Source organism: Protopterus annectens, chromosome 6.part0, assembly GCF_019279795.1.
Source record: "Protopterus annectens isolate FY-2018-M chromosome 6.part0, PAN1.0, whole genome shotgun sequence".
Classification (NCBI taxonomy): Eukaryota; Metazoa; Chordata; order Ceratodontiformes; family Protopteridae; genus Protopterus; species Protopterus annectens.
In genome coordinates, this window is record NC_056737.1 from 1,172,846,193 (window position 1) to 1,172,864,586 (window position 18,394).

An 18,394-nucleotide genomic window follows, 5' to 3' on the forward strand; every position below is an offset into this window, starting at 1 on the left:
GTTTCAGGCCACACCACAGCACCACCTCAGCCCTCCTTTCCTTTACTACTGCCATAAACCAAACCAGGAATGACAATAGGCTAACTTCTGCCCTCTTTCTTGACCTATCAAAAGCCTTTGACATGGTCAACCATGAATGTCTCATTCTTTCACTAAAATCTATTTCCCTAAACAAGCCTGCTATCCAATGGTTCCATTCCTACCTGACTGGTAGACAGCAGGCGGTACTATGGCAGGGCAAACTCTCCAGCCAGTTACCTCTCACAGTTGGTGTCCCTCAAGGGTCCATACTAGGTCCACTACTCTTCTCTATTTTTATCAACACCCTCCACACTGCTATCCCTAAAGCCACCTGCATTCAATACGCAGATGATTCCACTCTCATCTGCTCAGCCACTTCCCCATCCAACTTGTAAATCTTAACCCAAAATACATTTAACACTATCAAGAACTGGTTCACCAACCAATGCCTACTTCTGAAACCCATTAAAACTAAACGTCTACCCTTCTCTCTCACTAGTAGATCCACCACACTTTCATTCTCTGTCACATCTAATAATGGTACTACTATTTCCCCAGATAATCACACCAAACTGCTAGGGGTTATCATAGACAATAATCTCAAATTTGACCTACAGGTCAACAAAACCATACAGACCACCAATAAGAAGCTTGGATCACTGTATAGAAACAAGACATTTTTAACCCCACTGGCTAGGACTGCAATCGCCCGATCACACCTACTCTTTTCTCTTTTATATGCCTCGCCTGTACTCTCAAACCTCAACAAATCCGAACTAGGTAAGCTGTCCCATAGCTACAATCATATTGCCAAATTCGCCACTGGCTCCACCTATAGAACCCACCACTGCCAGAACCTTAAATGACTAGAGTGGCTAGAACTGCCCAGCTTAATTAAATTTAATCAACTCTTAATAGCATACAACATTTTGTACCACACTGAGGATACCCCCTCACTTAAAAATATTATTAAGCCATATAGCAACCTAAGATCCCTATGGTCAGCCAATAAACTATTGGTCCAAACCCACAAAGCTAATAACTCTGCTGGTGAATCCCTGTTTGCCAACTTCATTGTCAAAACCTAGAATTCGTTGCCAAACTATATAACCCTACAATCCTCCAAAAGTCTCTTCAGAAAAACCTCAAACAGTATCTCAAAGTGAATTGGCTATGCCCATGGACCAACTCTGATTAAGTTATAAACTAAAAGCATATTCTGCAATTATCATAACTTGTAACTACATCACCAAGCTCTGCTTCCAGTCTGATGTCTCTTACTTTTAATTGTCCATGAGGACTGTCAGTCCCTACTAGGGAACACTACTAACCCATTATATATAATCACTTTGTTTTTATAATTGTTTGCTAACTTCTGTGTAATCTATGTAAGTTTGTCTATGTGGAGCTTTTCTCCCCGGGCCTCCGCTGAAAATGGACATGTATCCAGTCGGATATCCCGGTAAACAAATGTAAAACAAATAAATAAATAAATAATAAATAAATGTATGGCCTAAACCAAGTCAGTTAGTTTCTGGGTATTTTTTAAAGTTAGCTGGGCTGAGATTAATCCCTTCGCTTCCAGTATCCTCTGTTAAAGTATATACTTTACAGCAGTTACAACAATACAGCCTGATATACTTGTATATTTCTTTTCTGTGCAGCCGGACCCACTATTGTTACATTTTTAACACAAGCAGCTTTACAAATACATTTTTAACACAAGTGTCTGCACAAATCAGTTTGATATTCAAATGACATAATTCTTTACAAAACTCCAGCTAGCTATGCACTGCCCTACTCCCCTGGCACAGCTGGCATTATCTGACATCATCACATCACAGTCATTCCCAGGTTTTGCTTTTGTTCTGATATTTAATTTCCTGGAATCTGTTGGGAAAGTTGATGTGCACAGTCACCACTTATTTTGCTAAAAGTGTTTGAAATTAATGGGTTATTTGTGTTGTAAAACTGTACTAGTTGTTCTCCTGTTTTATTTCTGTTACCAGGCCCTTATTTTCTAATCATTTGACCTTCTTTGTTCCTAACTTTGGCACTTCAATTGCTTATGACTGCCAGCATACCCTTTTTGCATATTCTATCAATTTCAGCTTCTATTTCTCATCCTTTAGATGAGACATCAAAGTGAGGCTCCACCCACTTATGTTGGCGGTAGCACAGGTGGATGTAAAAGATGTCACGGCACTTACTGAAAAGAGTAGGGGAAGCTCCCTGATGCCCTGTCCAAAAGTTTCCCCTAGTAGTACAAATACCACCGCAGGTCTCAAATATAATCAAACATTGCACCGGTGCTGAAGGAATAAATATAGTGAACCACAGGAACACACAAATAAAGAAATCCTTTATTGGCTGGTACAAAACTTCTCATTTCTTCGTTTTAAGCTAAAATGCTTTTTGTCCCTCCCGAGTACAACAACGGAACTTCATTAGAACAAGAAGTCACTTTACCCACATCTGTGGGTTTGTATAGCTACACTTAATCACATGGCCTATAATTAATTACAACTAATTGCAATATAAAGAATATTAAAAGGTATATCACTTATAAAAAGCCAAAACTTCTAACAGATACATTGAAAAGAATTACAGTTTGCAGCCCTTTGCTTCAATATCAGGATGAGAGAAATGTTATCATTTAAACCAGGAAAGTGCAAGGCATCCAGTTTTAACTGCTAGCTTAACTCCCCGAGTTCTATTTTCTCTTCCCAAGCACATTCTGGGGTTGAGGCTTACTTTTTTTAAAATCACAAACAAAACATGATTTAAGGAAACAAACTTTGACAAATGCCTAAATAAGGCATTGTTAATATTACCCTTGAACATGTTACAAATGTGTTCATAAATGTTTTTAAGTGCACATTTCATTCTACCAATGTAAAATGCTGGACATACAGAACATGATGCAAGGTAAATGTTCCTTTTGTTATTACAGATGGTCTTTTCAGGTCATATAATAGATTTTACAGAATTTTGTAAAACCAAAAAATTATTTTCACAGTTGTACTAGCATTTTCCATGCCCCACATCTTAAGTTACTTTTATTCTCTTGATTAAATTTTCACATCTGCCTTGGTCATTCTGTCAAGTCCTTGAGTTTTTTTGCTCCCTTGTATACAAGTGAGGGTTCATTACCTATCATTTTCCTAATTTTTTTCTTTGCTACCCAGAATGTTCCAATTTTTGTTGACAATATTCTTAGTAACTCTGGAACCTACATTATATTCTAATACTAGGCATCTGTAAAAGTTACCAGTGTTTTCTGGAACCATTTTAACTTCATATACTGGGGGCTTTTCATCTGGATTTTATGTTGACACCTTTGCAGTGCCTGGAATGCCATTCCCTAAAGGGGGATATATGGCCAAAAATGTCTCCTAATGGTATAAATACCACCCCAGGTCTCCCCTGAAAAGAGACTTCTAGCCTTGTGGGACTAACCTGATAAAAACAATAAATAAAAAAATAAGAATAAATATTTGCTTATAGAACTGATTAGTTTCATCTACGTCTGCCTCTGTCGGTACATATATATTAGCTGTGAACATGTTAATGGGTATATCTCACAGGTCAATAGATATTATGCATTCCCTGACTGCACTGTATTTCATTGCAGTCCTTGTAAGCTTCTTTTTAATTATAAAAGTGACACAATTTCTACTTTCTGTTTCATTTCTGGCATAGTGTAGCATGTGTCCATCAGATTCAGAGTGTTCAAAGCCGACCCAGTTCAGTCCGGTACTGAGTTGTGCATGTTTTATTTTGTTTTTGACTACGACCAGCTTTCTCTCCTTCATACTTCATATCTTCCATTTTCAAACATGTAAGGGATCATTGAAGTTGGAAACTGTCATTTCATGAGAAGACCTTCATCGGTTCGATGTCCCAGGGACTTTAATGTAGTCACATGACACAGGCTTTACTTTGGTGATTATTCTGCCCTCCCACCAGCTCTGCGAGTGCCTTCTGACACATTGAATCTGACGAACACATGCTACACTATGCCATAAATTAATCTCACTGGATATCCACATTCCGACCCCACCCCCTGCCCAGAAAACCACAGTGAAAAACTTCTCTAAAACAAACTTCACACTCCTCAAAACCGAGGTAGAATCCTTCAAAGCCCCCGGGCCTGTGGAAAATACGGCCCAGACTGCAGAATCCTTTATAAACGCATTCTATGAACACCTTCAGGAATGCATGGATCATGCAATCCCAAATAAAACCAAGACCTAATCCCCCAAGGGCAGGTGTCCTGTCTGGTGGACCCCAGCTATAAATAAACTATACAACAGAAGGAGGAAGCTACTGCACAATAGAGCAAAATCCCTAAAAGGGAAGGCATCTCTGATCAGTATTAGCAAAAAACTACGGGCACTCATAAAATCATCTGAGGCCAGCTTCGAGAGAAAAATTGCACAGGACACTAAAGATAATCACAAGGCTTTCTTTAGTTATGTTAGGAACCGAGGTGGAAACTCCCAGATATGCTCAGAGTTAGTCCAAAATGACAAAAAATATACTGAACCCACAGACATTGCCAACATCCTGGCTGACAGGTTCAGTGCAACCCCCCCTCCCCCCCAAAAGAGCAAATATCTATCCCAGTAGAGTGCTGCCCCCCCTGACATCTCAGATGCTCAGGTGAGAGCCGCCCTCTCCAAAGCAAAAAACACAGCATCAATGGGACCAGACGGTGTCCCTGGCTGCGTCCTACATGAACTCCAAGAAGAGCTGAACCCAAACATAAAGCTACTGTTCAATCTCAGCCTTACTACAGGATATGTACCCAAAGAATGGCGTACAGCAACAGTGGTCCCTCTCCACAAAGGTGGTGTCTCAACAGATCCTGGAAACTATCGCCCCATAAGCCTGACTAGCTTGGTCTGCAAAGCTACGGAGAGGATCATCATGGAACTCATAAATAAAGATATTGGGTCCTACAGACACTGGATCCTACCCAGTACGGCTTTGTTAAGGGCAGATCCTGCCTCTTAAATCTGGTTGATTTCTTTGAAACATTCACCAAGGCCATTGATGAGGGGAAGGTGGTCCACACAGCCTACCTGGACCTCGTTAAAGCCTTCGATACAATACCCCACTTGGGCATCATAGATAAGCTCTCCAGCTTAAATATAAACCCCTATATCACTAGATGGGTTGCGAACTGGCTCAAGGACAGAACCCACATGGTCAGAATTGCTGGAGCCATGTCAGACTCCAAACCGGTTACAAGTGGCGTCCCACAAGGCTCAGTCCTGGGACCTCTCTTGTTCGGTATATATTTCTCAGAGGTACAGGCCAACACAGGAGAACTGTGGCTGAACAAGTTCGCAGATGACTGCAAACTAGGCGCCATAATCGACTCTCCAGCTGACACAAGCATCCTCCAAAAGGGTCTCATAGAAACAGATAACTGGTGCCAGAGCCATGGCCTCAAGCTAAATGCCAAAACGTGTATAGTCATCCTCTTTGGCAAAAACAAAGTGACCACAAATTACCACATAGGTGGTAATCCATTAAGTACAGAAGAAGAAATTAGGGACTGGGGGACTCAAGTTGATAGCAATCTCTCTTTTGACAACCACGTGTCCAAAGTGGTTAGAAAAACCTTCTGTATAGCCCACCTAATCATGAAGGGATTCACATCTAGATCAAGGGAGGTCATTGTGCCTCTTTACTCATCCCTCATCAGACCCATAATTGAATACAATGCCCCTTTTGGGATGTACCTTACCCGACACCTGCAGCAAATAGAAAGACCCCAAAAGTACCTCACCAAGAGGATCAAAGGGCTCAAATAGATGCCATATGCTGCCCGGTTAAAGAAACTCCAGCTCTACTCGGTTGCATACCGCCTGCTTAGAGGCGATCTGTGCCTTATGTATAAAGCCATGTCCAACCCAGAATTAATGGACATGCTGCACCTCAGAAAATCCAAATCCCAATGAGCTACGCGCTCGAGGGACTTGAACCTTAGCACTGAAATAAATAGGACATGCTGGAGGGTCAGATTCATAACCCAAAGGCTCCCTTTACTCTGGAATAGAATCCCAGTCCAAGTTAGGCAGAGTCCCTCACTGACTCTCTTCAAGAGAAATCTTGACGAGTGGATGGAAGATCGTAGGTTTACCCCGGGTATCACTTCTGTGTCACTGCTAGACAGAGGCACAGTAAACTAACCTCGAAAAAGGGCATAGTAAAACATTTAAAATGGGGGGCAAAAGCCAAACACACTCTGGCTAGGCTTGCAAATGCCCATAGGGCAGATAGCCTAGTATGAACCTATGGACCTATAAAGTCATTCCCCAGCAGTATATTGCAACATATTTCAATATAATTGTCTATACATAGAGTTCTCATGGCAAGATAGAAATTTCCATTGTATAGTAGACAGTACAGTGTCCAGCATCACTGATACAGACAATCCCTCATGTCACAACAAGCCACAAACTAAGAAAGGACTCCACTAAGATACTCCAGATGATTTTACATTAAGATGCTGGTCTCAATTAATTGTAATTTCTTCTCTGCACAATGTTTCTGTCAAGATTAGGACTACTTAGTGTCATATCTGTTGCCTTTTTTGTAGTAATGAAATGTGTTCAGCAGAGATGTGTACCTCTTAACACTGAGTGTGAGTCACTTGTAATGAAGGTGTACAGCAGTGATACGTACCCCTTAATAATGAGTGTGAGTTACTTGTAATGGTGTACAGCAGTGATAGGTACCCCTTAAGACTGAGTGTGAGTCACTTGTAATGAAGGTGTAAAGCAGTGATACGTACCCCTTAACACTGAGTGTGAGTCACTTGCAATGAAGGTGTACAGCAGTGATACGTACCACTTAATAATGAGTGTGAGTTACTTGTAATGGTGTACAGCAGAGATAGGTACCCCTTAAGACTGAGTGTGAGTCACTTGTAATGAAGGTGTAAAGCAGTGATACGTACCCCTTAACACTGAGTGTGAGTCACTTGCAATGAAGGTGTACAGCAGTGATACATACCCCTTAATACCGAGTGTGAGTCACTTGTAATGTTGTACAGCAGTGATCGGTACCCCTTAATACTGAGTGTGAGTCACTTGTAATGAAGGTGTACAGCAGTGATACGTACCCCTTAGTACTGTGAGTCACTTGTAATGAAGGTGTACATCAGTGATACGTACCCCTTAACACTGAGTGTGATTCACTTGTAATGAAGGTGTGCAGCAGCAATATGTACCCCTTAACACTGAGTGTGAGTCACTTGTAATGAAGGTGTACAGCAGTGATACGTACCCCTTAGCACTGAGTGTGAGTCACCTGTAATGAAGGTGTAGAGCAGTGATACATACCCCTTAACACTGAGTGTGAGTCACTTGTAGTGAAGGTGTAGAGCAGTAATACGTACCCCTTAACACTGAGTGTGAGTCACTTGTAATGAAGGTGTACAGCAGTGATACATACCCCTTAACACCAAGCATGAGTCACTTGTAATGGTGTACAGCAGTGATACGTACCACTTAACACTGAGTGTGAGTCACTTGTAATGAAGGTGTACAGCAGTGATATGTACCCCTTAACACCAAGCATGAGTCACTTGTAATGAAGGTAGACAGCAGTGATATGTACCGCTTAACACTGAGTGTGAGTCACTTGTAATGAAGGTGTACAGCAGTGATACATACCCCTTAAAACTGAGTGTGAGTCACTTGTATTGAAGGTATACAGCAGTGATACGTACCCCTTAACACTGAGTGTGAGTCACTTGTAATGAAGGTGTACAGCAGTGATACGTACCCCTTAACACTGAGTGTGAGTCACATGTAATGCAGATAGACAGCAGTGATAGGTACCCCTTAACACTGAGTGTGAGTCACTTGTAATGAAGGTAGACAGCAGTGATATGTACCCCTTAACACTGAGTGTGAGTCACTTGTAATGAAGGTGTACAGCAGTGATACATTCCCCTTAACACTGAGTGTGAGTCACTTGTAATGAAGGTGTACAGTTGTGATACGTACCCCTGAACACTGTGAGTCACTTGTAATGAAGGTGTAGAGCAGTGATACATACCCCTTAACACCAAGCATGAATCACTTGTAATGAAGGTGTACAGCAGTGATACATACCCCTTAATACCGAGTGTGAGTCACTTGTAATGAAGGTGTGCAGCAGTGATACGTACCCCTTAACACTGAGTGTGAGGCACTTGTAATGCAGATAGACAGCAGTGATAGGTACCCCTTAACACTGAGTGTGAGTCACTTGTAATGAAGGTGTACAGCAGTGATACGTACCCCTTAACACTGAGTATGAGTCACTTGTAATGAAGGTGTACAGCAGTGATACGTACCCCTTAACACTGAGTGTGAGTCACTTGTAATGAAGGTGTGCAGCAGTGATATGTACCACTTAACACCAAGCATAAGTCACTTGTAATGGTGTACAACAGTGATACATACCCCTTAACACTGAGTGTGAGTCACTTGCAATGAAGGTGTATAACAGTGATACGTACCCCTTAATACTGAGTGCGAGTCACTTGTAATGAAGGTGTACAGCAGTGATACATACCCCTTAACACCAAGCATGAGTCACTTGTAATGGTGTACAGCAGTTATACATACCCCTTAACACTGTGAGTCACTTGTAATGAAGGTGTAGAGCAGTGATACATACCACTTAACACTGAGTGTGAGTCACTTGTAATGAAGGTGTACAGCAGTAATATGTACCCCTTAACACTGTGAGTCACTTGTAATGAAGGTGTAGAGCAGTGATACGTACCCCTTAACCCTGTGAGTCGCTTATAATGAAGGTGTAGAGCAGTGAAACATACCCGTTAACACTGTGAGTCACTTGTAATGAAGGTGTACAGCAGTGATATGTACCCCTTTATACCGAGTGTGAGTCACTTGTAATGAAGGTGTACAGTAGTGATACGTCCCCCTTAACACTGAGTGTGAGTCACTTGTAATGAAGGTGTACAGCAGTGTTGCGTACCCCTTAACAATGAGTGCGAGTCACTTGTAATGAAGGTGTACAGCAGTGATACATACCCCTTAACACTGACTGTGAGTCACTTGTAATGAAGGTGTACAGCAGTGATGTGTACCCCTTAACACTGAGTGTGAGTCACTTTTAATGAAGGTGTACAGCAGTGATACATACCCCTTAACACTGAGTGTGTCACTTGTAATGAAGGTGTGCAGCAGTGATATGTACCCCTTAACACCAAGCATGAATCACTTCTAATGGTGTACAGCAGTGATACGTACCCCTTAACACTGAGTGTGAGTCACTTATAATGGTGTACAGCAGTGATACATATCCCTTAACACCAAGCATAAATGACTTGTATTGAAGGTGTACAGCAGTGATACATACCCCTTAACACAAAGCATAAGTCACTTGTATTGAATGTGTACAGCAGTGATAGGTACCCCTTAACACTGAGTGTGAGTCACTTGAAACGAAGGTATGCAGCAGTGATAGGTACCCCTTAACACCAAGCATGAGTCACTTGTAATGAAGGTGCAGAGCAGTGATACTTACCCCTTAGCACTGAGCGTGAGCCACTTGTAATGAAGTTGCAGAGCAGTGATACGTACCTCTTAACACTGAGTGTGCATCACTTGTAATGAAGGTATACAGTGGTGATACGTATCCTTTAACACTGAGTCAGAGTCACTTGTGAGAAAGGTGTTCCATAATGAACACCATGCACACAAATCTGAAACTCACTTTGTGATGAGCATAATTGATGTGTTTTGTTTGACATATTAGCCACCTTTGTGTTCATGTCAATTTCTATGTTTTATGTTATATCAGAGATGTATTCACTTTAACTGTATGATTAAGTAATGTGTTTTCCTTTTTGCTTGCAGAGATACTTCAAGATACAAAAAAGTGGTAACAGCTGGTAAACCCCATATTCTGGTAAGACATTTATTTTTCTACTAATACATGAGAACAGTATCATGAAGGGATTGTATTCTCCTTCAGATTTAAAACAATTGTAGGAAGGTTAACTATCAGATCACATAAACCTGTCTGAAAGAAAGATGCCTCTGTTTAGAAAAAAATCAAAATGTAATGTTTATGATACAGTATACAATTATACAATATTACAAATGGCAGAAGATATTTAATAACAAAAAACAAATTGTTCCTGTTATGCGATGCACAAACCATTCAACAAAAAGGCAGTAGATATTTCAGAGACTCACATTCAGTTATGATGAAACAGCAGAACTTGCATTCTGAACTATTTTCACTGTATGAATGTTAAAACAAATTATACAATGACCCCCCCATTAATATTCCAAAACATTCACGTTGATTGGTCAGCGTGCCTGTTGTAAATCCCACAATATACCAATGGAAAAACGTCCGGTCGCCTAAACATTTTTCCGTTGGTATAAAGTGTCCAAAACTTTTTTTTTTAATAAAAAAAAAAAAAAATGGAGCAACGGAGAGTTTCTTTTCTCCATTGCTTCTGTTTCAAAGAATTGATGTACTGGGTATGCATGGAAACATAAGTCCCATACACATGCGCAGTACATCAACACAAAGAAGTCCCATACACATGCGCAGTACATCAACACAAAGAAGTCCCATACACATGCGCAGTACATCAACACAAAGAAGTCCCATACACATGCGCAGTACATCAACACAAAGAAGTCCCATACACATGCGCAGTACATCAACACAAAGAAGTCCCATACACATGCGCAGTACATCAACACAAAGAAGTCCCATACACATGCGCAGTACATCAACACAAAGAAGTCCCATACACATGCGCAGTACATCAACACAAAGAAGTCCCATACACATGCGCAGTACATCAACACAAAGAAGTCCCATACACATGCGCAGTACATCAACACAAAGAAGTCCCATACACATGCGCAGTACATCAACACAAAGAAGTCCCATACACATGCAGTACATCAACACAAAGAAGTCCCATACACATGCGCAGTACATCAACACAAAGAAGTCCCATACACATGCGCAGTACATCAACACAAAGAAGTCCCATACACATGCGCAGTACATCAACACAAAGAAGTCCCATACACATGCGCAGTACATCAACACAAAGAAGTCCCATACACATGAGCAGTACATCAACACAAAGAAGTCCCATACACATGAGCAGTACATCAACACAAAGAAGTCCCATACACATGCGCAGTACATCAACACAAAGAAGTCCCATACACATGCGCAGTACATCAACACAAAGAAGTCCCATACACATGCGCAGTACATCAACACAAAGAAGTCCCATACACATGCGCAGTACATCAACACAAAGAAGTCCCATACACATGCGCAGTACATCAACACAAAGAAGTCCCATACACATGCGCAGTACATCAACACAAAGAAGTCCCATACACATGCGCAGTACATCAACACAAAGAAGTCCCATACACATGCGCAGTACATCAACACAAAGAAGTCCCATACACATGCGCAGTACATCAACACAAAGAAGTCCCATACACATGCGCAGTACATCAACACAAAGAAGTCCCATACACATGCGCAGTACATCAACACAAAGAAGTCCCATACACATGCGCAGTACATCAACACAAAGAAGTCCCATACACATGCGCAGTACATCAACACAAAGAAGTCCCATACACATGCGCAGTACATCAACACAAAGAAGTCCCATACACATGCGCAGTACATCAACACAAAGAAGTCCCATACACATGAGCAGTACATCAACACCACCAGCGAAAGAACAGTAATGCACCATTATACAAAGACATTATTTAAGAAAGGTATTTTTTTCTTAAATAATGTCATTGTATAATAGCAATAACTGACTCCATGGTTGTGGTATATTGAAGATTTATCCATGGTTCGCTTTATTTAATCACTTGGGCTTCACCCTCATGATTAAACCACGCCAACCATGGGTAAATCTTCAATGTACCACACCACGTCGTTGGTTATTGCTTAATTAGAGAGTAGGCAAACTGAACATTCAACCCTGATTGCAGAGTGAATGTTGTCCAGCAGGGTGTTAATGTACAGGTAATGTCCACTGTAAAACAAGTAAATGGTTCATCTCCCAGGTGTATGCTTACACTCATCAAGGGTAGCAGAACTTGTCAGAGATTTGGGATGCATGGCTTTGCTTAAAAAGGCCCTTGTGGTTGTTAGCCTAGTAAACACCTATGAACCTATAAGTCCACAGATTATTAAACTTCTGTGCAGCTCACACAGTTAAAATGCAAACAGCTGCAATTTTTTTATGCTCGTTATACAACACTTTCCTATATAGCTACTGTAAAATGAAAAAATAAAAAAAAATAAAGGCACTTGTGTGTGTGTGTGTGTGTGTGTGTGTGTGTGTGTGTGTGTGTGTGTTTGGTTTGGGTGTGCTTATGTGCATGCATAAAAGTGTAAGCAAGTGTGACAGAGCGAGAAGGAGAGAGAAGACACAATGACAACTTAAAAAAGTGATTAGTTAAAAAACAAGATGAAAGAAATGTGTATGTATGTGTGTGTGTTACAGATAATGACAGAGAGAGAGAGTAAATGAGAGAGAGAGAGAGAGAGAGAGAGAGAGATAGACAGCGCTATCTTTAGACTGCAACAGGCAGTCCATCCATAGCATTTCTTTAATACTCTTAAGTTTGTTGATGCTAAACCTGTTGTTCGCTTAATGTCACTATGTCAAAATTGTCCCTTCTACAGGACACGTTTAATAGTACTCCTTTCAGGTTGGTCACAAAACTGGGAGTGAAGACATTGCAGGGTGAATGTAGCAATATTTGATAATAACAATATAATGATAATTTAATGAAATGCACACAGCAATGATGCTTTTAAAATTACTGCACTACAATCTACTGGCAGTTCCAAATTCACAGGGATTGTTGCTATAGCAACAGAAAATTAGAATGGAGCTACCACTCTTGTGCAGATAGAAGATCACTGGTTATGCTTGCAGCTGTGCGCCTACATTTGATACACTGTAGCCCACTGTTCCACTGGTTTCTCTTTCTTTTCCTCCTAGACATGTAGCTGGACTGATAAATGGGGAACAAGTGCTCATTTTCTGCAGGAAATGCACAGTGGAAAAGGTGCAAATCAACAGTGTAGAGGTGTAAATGTTACATTTTACATGTAGAGCAACACAACTTGCCAGGAAGATGCAAGACCTGGCAGACTGAAAAGTTAGATGTTCTACTCTGCCAGAAAGCTGGTAGGAATGCATAAGGGATGATTAGTTCAAAGTAGAAAGGAAAACAAAACTCATAAAGAGTTTTTGCAGAATATTTTAAGTAAAATGACACTGTGGGAATGTACGTGACACTGCCAAGTCTGACTCAATTTGTGGATGAACTGTTATACATCTAAAACATATTTTAAAAAGTACATAATAATAACAAACAAGTAACAAATGTGTTATTGAGGAAAATAATGCTCTTGCAGAGGTGTACAGGCCCTTCACCTGCAGCATCAGGTCTTATAACACCCCTGAGCAGGCATTAATTATACAATAGCATAAACCCTGAAAGGCATTATTGCTTTCTTATCTCAGAATTTCAAAGTTTAAATACTCTTTGTTGTCCTGATACTTAACTACACTGACACTGAAGTCCAAAGGTATGTTTAATGAAAAACAACAGGGCATCTAGTGACAATCTGAGGCATTTATGTTGGTCATAAGACTCAAATGTATTGAAAGTTTTTAACAATGAGGCAAACAAGTCTAAGAAGACTTCCCTGCTTAGTTTAGCAGAAGCATATCAGCGTGTCACATCTGGCTATATCCCGCTGGACTGCCAGCAATTAATGTGATGTCCGGCCAATACCTCACCAGACTGCCAACAATTAAATGACATCCATTATTATCCTGAGTCAGTAAATAAGGAGTTTCAATCCTCACTACTGACTCCAGTATGAGACTGTCACTTAACAAAAGTAATATTTCACAATTTCTCCCTAAGCACAAAAGGAACATGCTCTAATTCTCCTGGGACTGAACTGTATACCTCTGTCCACTGACTCCACCCAAATGTATTTTTCTTATTACACACTTCAGAGGAAAGTATCCCAGTTTAAGACCTCTCATACACTCACACACTCAAAGTAAATTGAAATCTCACACATCCAAACACTTCTGGGAAAGCCTGACACAGATTTCCAGCTATGTTTCTTTCCCAAAATAAATACAGAAACACTTCCACCAATCACAGGGTCTTCATGCCCTTCAAAAGGGGTGCCCAATTCTGAAAATTAATTATCAAAATAAATGATAGCTATGACCAGAACAGCCAGGCCTTGGGATGACCTGGGGGAGTATCAAACAGGTAGTAGCACTCTTTAATCCCTAAAGAAAAACACTGGTTTCCAGACACAATGTAAAATAATGAAAAAAGTTAATAATAAGTAAAAATGATTAAAAGATTGAAAATTGGTAGCTCTCAATAAACAATAAAATTAAATCACCAGAAATGTAAATGAAACTGCAGGATAGGAATCCATTATTCAAGAAAAACTCTATCATAATAACTAACCTTTCCTGATCTAACTAAAGAAATACTGTCCATGATCTACTCTAAGATATAATAGCAAGGCCAAGGTAAGATTACAGTTTTCCTTGTGAGTTCTCTTTTCTTGGTGTTCACTGACTGCTCAGTACTTGACAAACTGCACAGCTTCTCAGTCTCACCTGTCTACAGCAGTCTCAGCTGTCTTAACAGTCTAATTTCAAAATATATCAGTCAGCTGTAAAAAAAAATATTTTTCTGTAAATCAGCTGTTTAAATAGTCTCTTAGCAACAAGGAACATTCCAATGACATCACTCACTGCTCAGCTGATTCTCCACAGTTTGTACTTTAGAAAGTCCTTCACAAACATGCTCAGTTAGAACTGTATCAGAGCAGTGACAGATTTTTTAAGCATTCTGTTTAAACAGGGAAAGACTCAACATTTTAAACGTATTTACATTTTCACAAACAGGCATGCTAGCATACAATACAAGAATTTGCACAAATCTCCTGCCAGATATGCTAACACATGACAGTGTTTTCATTTTCTTCACACAGCATCAAGTGGGAATGGACATCAAACCAGAAGTAGATAAAAATCAGGCAGCAACTGAATGTGCCATAAAAACAAATGAAAGAATATAACGTGAAGGATCACACAAGAAGGCAAGAAATGTGGAAAATGCATAAATATAGTAGCAAGTGTTGAAAACTTTTGGAACAACCACTTGTTCATTAGGATCTAATGCAGGAATGGTTAAGGAGAGGTGAATTTAAACCAAAAAATGAAATGGCGGCCCAAGATAGTGGAATATGTATACTATACTAATGACAGAAGGACTGTATCCTGAAAGGCATAATAATGTGGCAAGACTGTTGCATAGGGGATTGTGCAAACATTATAATACTGAAGTAGCTGAAAAGCAGTGGAAACATGAATGATAAAGCATCATATGAACTATATTAAGAGAGAGACATGACTGAGCTGTCAGACTATGTGCCTCATAGGTTCATAGGTGTGTACTAGGCTAACAACCACAAGGGCCTTTTTAAGCCTAGCCATGCATCCCAAATCTCTGACAAGTTCTGATACCTTTGATAAGTGTAAGCATGAGCCTGGGAAATTAACCATTTACAGGTTACCTGTTTGCATAAGAGACATAGGTGCAAAACCAGGGATGAATTTCCAGTTTCCCATCCAATTGCCCACGTTGCACTTGAATTGGAGTAGGGAGGAACTCTGCTTCACATGGATGGGGAGCCTGTTCCATAGATGTGGTAGTCTCTGGGATACATACCTATCTTTCCAGCAGGTCCTAAATATATCACAGGCAAGGTTTACGTCTTTAGAATGGGTAATTCTGGTACTGTTTGTTTTGTGGATATGCAGGAGGTCCATCAGAGTGGGGTTTGACAATGCCCTGTATGCCAGGCATAGATCTCCCCTCAAAAGCCTATAGTAGGCAGAATGCAAGGATAGGGCCTTGAGGCAGTCTGCATAGGACATATTACTTATGCCCTGTATTCTTTTAGTGAGGAACCTCTGTGGACGATCCAGTTGTTGGATATGCCTGGTTAGGTACATACCAAAGGGGGCATTGTACTCATTGATAGGTCTGATGAATGCCAAATGCAGTGGAACAATGACTTCCTTGGACTTACATGCCATACCTTTGTTTATAAGCTGAGCAACACAGAATGATTTCCTCACCACTGTAGATGCATGATGATCAAAGATAGATAGTCTATGTGTGTCCCTAAGTCCCTGACTATTGGGTCAACTCTAAGGGGTGTGTTGTCAATGTGATAGTTACCAGGGATGAATGATTTCCCAAAGGATACTATTATGCATTCCTTGGCATATAGTTTTAGTCCATGACTCTGACACCAGCTGTTTGTCTGTGTCAGCCCCTCCTGGAGAACATTTGCGCCAGTGTGAGACTCAATGACAGCTCCTAATTTGCAATCATCTGCAAATTTAGTCACCCAGAGACCACTGACATTGGCCTTGACTTGTGAGAAGTAAATGCCAAAAAGGAGTGGTCCAAGGACTGATCCCTGAGGGACTCCACTTGTGACTTTGTAGAGGTGGACTCTCCAATTTTACTTCCTGGGAGATATATGTGAGCCAGTTGGCTATCCACTGGGTGAAATACAGATTTGTACCTAACCTCTTGAGTTTGTCAACAATGCCTGAGTGGGGTATTGTGTCAAATGCCTTGGCCAGGTCAAGGTAGGCAGTGTGAATGATTATGCCCTTATCCATTGCTTTGGTGACCTTCTCAAAGAAGTCCACCAGGTTGATCTGCCCTTTACAAAACCAGACTGGGTTGGGTCCAGTGTATGGAGGTTTACTATATCTGTATTGATTATCTCCATGATAATTCTTTCCATGGTTTTACATATAAGACTAGTGAGACTTATGGGTCTGTAGTTTCCAGGGTCTGTAGATGGCCCACCTTTGTGCAGAGGGATTACTGTTGCCTTTCTCAATTCGTGAGGCATGAAGCCTGTTTGGAGGCTACAATTAAATAGTAATTCCAGAAGCCCTGATAGGTCATGTTTCATGCTATTTAGAATGCATCCTGCGATATTGTCTGAGCCCATTGATGCAGTGTTCTTGGTCTTAGAGAGAGCATTAAGGACCTGTTCCCTAGTGATAGTAGGTGGAGTTATATTTGATGGTATTTCCTGAGGGAAGGCTGAGGGGGATTTAAGAGTAAAGTTGGAGCTGAATTTATCAGCCAGGAGCTTTGCTATATCTTCTGGCTCAGTATAGGTGGCTCCATTTACAATGAGCTCTACACACAATTGTGTATTGCCTTTGAGGTTGCGGACATAGCTAAAGAATGATTTGTAGTTGCCCTTGGCCTGGGAGGCTAAACTTACCTCAAATTTGGCTTTGGTAGACTTTATTTGTCCTCAGAGTTGTTTGTTTAGTTTAATGAGAGTGCTTTATCCTGCTGTCTCAGGCAGGTATGTCCCTAGCCTTGAGCAGCATTTTACCTTCACCTAGGATGATGCCTCAATGCAAACAGAAAATGATTGACTTCAATACTTGGCTTAGTTTCTGGAGTCATTCAAAGGGGATACAGTATCTGTCAGCCTGGGATGACAAGATCGACAGACCTCGATGCTTTGCCAAAGATGGTCTTCATCTTTAACCCCTGAGATTTTAGCTATTGACTGAGGTTCTTGCCACCCATAGTGCCTTTTTAGGCAGTGTCTCAAGGACAAAATTCCTGTCATAAAAACTCCATTTAAACACAACCTCAAGGTTATGCTGCTAAACGCTAGGAGTCAACATGAAACTGCACTCACCAGAAGCAGTCCTCACCTTGGATGACTTAGACATTTGTGCAGTCACGGAGACCTGGTTTAAGGCTGTGGACAGCACCCCAACCATACTGGGCGACACCTCCTTCCACCCATTCAGACCACAAACTGAAGGCATAAAAACTAAAGGAGGTGGTGTATCGATATTCATTAAAGATAAATACACCTCCAGATTGGTTAAACAATATGACACCCTAGAGATACTTCAGGTGCAATTAACTGTTGGTACAGCACCTATTCAAGTCATTGCCAACTACAGGACCCCCTCCATGAATCAGGACATCCACTCTGCCTATTTGGATCTACTTGGGTCTGTCAAGATGCATCCGAACACTCTGGTTTGGGTGACATTAACTACCCATCCATTGACGGGGTAAGTGACATTAACTACCCATCCATTGATGGGGTAAGTGACATTAACTACTCATCCATTGACTGGGTAAGTGACATTAACTACCCATCCATTGACTGGGTAAGTGACATTAACTACCCATCC

The 18,394-nt window shown here is 40.8% G+C and overlaps 1 protein-coding gene across 1 annotated transcript in view; it reads left to right on the top strand.

Moving 5' to 3' along the window:
• SLC4A3 (solute carrier family 4 member 3) overlaps positions 1-18,394 on the top strand; it is a 2,820,719-nt gene that overhangs the window by 751,129 nt on the left and 2,051,196 nt on the right. Inside the window, exon 3 of the mRNA XM_044074803.1 lies at positions 9,915-9,966. The gene's annotated coding sequence lies outside the window, so the exon portion shown is untranslated. The remainder of the gene's footprint in view (positions 1-9,914; positions 9,967-18,394) is intronic.